The sequence below is a fragment of the Peromyscus maniculatus genome, chromosome 3, assembly GCF_049852395.1.
Source record: "Peromyscus maniculatus bairdii isolate BWxNUB_F1_BW_parent chromosome 3, HU_Pman_BW_mat_3.1, whole genome shotgun sequence".
NCBI lineage: Eukaryota > Metazoa > Chordata > Mammalia > Rodentia > Cricetidae > Peromyscus > Peromyscus maniculatus.
In genome coordinates, this window is record NC_134854.1 from 32,124,087 (window position 1) to 32,127,630 (window position 3,544).

The window sequence follows — 3,544 nt, forward strand, 5'->3', positions numbered from 1 at the left end:
TGGATTTCCTCTCAGAGCATTGCTTCTCTCCCTCCGTTAGAGTTCTCTCTTGTAGCTTCAGGCTCCTCTGATAAGATCTGGAATCCTTCTCTCAGCTTCATGTGCCTGTCTCATTACCCACACCATCTCCATTTCTTCCCCTCCCTCTGCTTGCTCACCCCGCACGTGCACACTCAGCTTGCCTCCCGTTGCGGTCAGAACCCCTCACAGCACTCTACTGCAGTGTGCTGGCCAGATCACGGATAGCCGCTTGGAGAGGACAGTGAGCAGTTTGCAACATCTTATTTCTATCAAAGACAAAGTCATGAACCAGTTTTTACTTGTGTTTTCTCCAACCATTCATATTGAGCTTCCTATTCTTCTTAAAGGAAGGAATAATTATTTTTTTATCACCTACTAGTCTAATACAGAACATATCTCTAAAACAAACTCTTGTCAGGGGCCCACATACAATGTGTACCAATCTATCAAATGCATTCACTAGATTATCAGTTTCTAAAGCTACGTGTCCACAATGAAATGAAGGTTTCCTGTGTACTCAGTCATCTCAAACAGAAACTAAGGAGCCACCTTAGTATGATCTATTTTTTATTTGCTATGCAAAGACATGCACATATACTAAGTCATTTGTCTAAATGTCTGGATTTTACTTGCATCTAGCAGGACCTGGTGCCATACTTTTCCTAGGAAACCCCCTCAAAGCTCTGCTTGACTTAGCAAATAGTCTCTGCTGCTCTGAGTCTTAGCTTGCTCCTTTCCCGCCAATCACAACGAAACAGTACTATGAGGTAAGCCCACCAGAGCCCACCACACCCATACTCCTAGAGCCAAACAAAGTCTTTACTACGAGCTGATTGCTTCATAGGGACCTTGTCCAAATCACGCAGCCCTGAGCCTTTACAGATCTCTGTCTTCTATGCACAGAAACCTCATCCTGGTTGTCACACTTCAGTTAGCAAGAAGCTAAAGGCAAAATGACTGCGTATAGGGACTCTTGATTCAGGGACTCCACTGCCCCTATGGCAGGAACTGACCCTGTTTGGGCAGGTGTTGGGGCCTACATGCTGGCTATTAAGGTCAGAATGGTGCCTCTGACATGGCATCAGTCATATTAAGATCTACAGGCCTATCATAGCAACTATAATGATGAATCAAAAATAGATTATAGCACCACACGGTCCCCTAAAACATTAACAGAGTACTGAAGACCATTAGTAAATTCTGAGATTCTTTTTTTTTTTTTTACCAAGGCTTGACCTTTACTATTTAAAAAAAGCTGCATATTTATTTCAATTTCTGACTCTGTGCTTATGCCTTCAACACCTTCACAACAATTTTCTGCTCCTCAATAAGGAAAGCCCACTTGATCCTGTCGCAGACACACTTGGCACACATGGACCCACCTTAGGCCCTGCTGACATGCTTCTTGGTCTTAGACAACCTCATAAGGACTTCGGTCTCACAGCACGAACCCCTCGAAGCCTGCCTGGGCACACACGGCATGCCGATTTAGGTGCTTTCCCAACCTTCTTGGTATAAAGGTAAACAATCCTGTTGCCAGGGGTTCGAGACAGCCTAGTTTTGTTAGAGGCTGTGTTGTAGGGAAGCCTACGACGGTATGTCAAACACTGGACCATTCTGAGTGCCTCTAAGCACCGTCCAATTCTGAGATTCTTGCAGTGTACACATAATCTGTTGTTTAAATTATTTACCCTTCATCCTCTTTCATTTCCATTTTTAAAACTGTGTTTTATCACTACAGTACCCGAGGTCATCAAATCCTCTCTAAATTTGTCAGGAAGTAGCTTTTTCACTTGTTTCTTATCACTTTTGTTTTATATATAGTTGTCTTCAGAAACCTCACAATACAGTTTGTTCACTCTCCAAGTTAAGGTCAATGCTCAGGTAGAGATCAAGATGACCTCACATTATCTACACTGTCCTAAGCCTGAATGATTAACCCACTTGGGCTGGTAAGATGGCTCAGCAGGCGAAGACTCCTGGGGCCCCACAGAGTGTGAGGAAAGAACCGACTCCCTCAGTGTGTGCTCTGATCACCACATGTGCCACGGCACAAACACACATGCACACACATGCATTCAACTTTCATTGGGCACTTCAATAAATTAAAATTTAGACTTGAAATAATAATGAACTGGATGTGTTAACAGATATCTGTAAGTCTGGTGCTAGGGAGATGGAAGAGAGAGGATCAGAGTTTCAAAGCCAGCCAAGGATAAGTAAGATACAGTCTCAAAAATAATTAAAAAATAATAGGTATGGTACTCTTTTTTAAGAATGGGGTTTTATAGGGGGCTGGAGAGATGGCTCAGTGGTTAAGAGCACAGACTGTTCTTCCAAAGGTCCTGAGTTCAATTCCCAGCAACCACATGGTGGCTCACAACCATCTGTAATGATATCTGGTGCCCTCTTCTGGCCTATAGGGACACATGCAGACAGAACACTGTATACATAATAAATAAATATTAAAAAAAAAAGAATGGGGTTTTATAAAACATGTGCTACAGTGTCTTTGCAGATTTTCTTAAGTGTTTTCTTGGGTGGGGAGCTAGCTCAGTGGGTAAAACTATTTCTGTACAAGCACAAGGACTGGAGTTTAGATCTTCAACACCCACAAGTTCCCAGTGGTCATAGAAGCATGCCTGCAATCCCAGTGCAGAAGCAGAGAGAGAGACTGGTTAAACTGATAAGCTCCAGGTTCCATGGAAAGCCCTGCCTCAGTAAATAAAGTAGAGAGTCCTTGAGGAAACTACCAGCTTCAACCTCTGTCCTCCAGAGCTGTCCTCTGTGGACATCTATGCATGTGAACCTGCATGTACAACCATGCCCATACAGGAATGTGCATACACAAGCAAACAAATTAAATACAATAATTAAATAAAAAACCAACTTTCGCCTTAATGTTTGCTCCATTATTTGGCTATAGTTGCTCTGTACGTTTCTTAGAGGAAAAACTACTGTATTTTTTCCCTTGGCACACTACTGAATGCAATGCTCAATATAGATTTCCTGAATGATTGTATCATGAAAATTAATTTTCATTCACAAGAGAAGAGGAAATAAAAGTTTCTTTTATTCATTTAGAAGGAGTATGTAAAAATATTTAAAGGGTTCCATGGCTAGCTTAGAAACTAAGTAACTTGTTTGTTATTAAAAGATCTTGTCATTGTCAGAGGAAAAGCCCAACATCCTTCTTGGTAAGGCACCCCACACCTAACTGCCACCACTGACAGCAGGTGGAATCCTTTGATCCAAGTCCCACATGGTTTTGGAACTTGCACAGTAACCCCCCATGGTGGACTTCAGTTTTCTTCTCGCTGAAAAGGAGGGTTACACTAGAGGATTTTTATGGACTTTTCCACTTCTGAACTATCGTGGTTACTTACATATCCAGTATAATCCTCTTAGGCTGTGGTTTAGGGCTCCTCTTTCCTTTTCTAACCTCAGGGGAGATGGAGATCAGCCTCATGTGCTTGAAAGCCATTACCAAATTTGTCCTTCTAGACTCCAAGGCAACCTGATT

At 42.3% G+C, this 3,544-nt stretch overlaps 1 pseudogene; it reads right to left on the reverse strand.

The window, feature by feature from the left end:
* Window positions 1-1,270: 1,270 nt before the first annotated feature.
* LOC107401751 (large ribosomal subunit protein eL34 pseudogene) lies at window positions 1,271-1,656 on the reverse strand (annotated as a pseudogene).
* Between the last annotated feature and the right edge of the window lie 1,888 nt (window positions 1,657-3,544).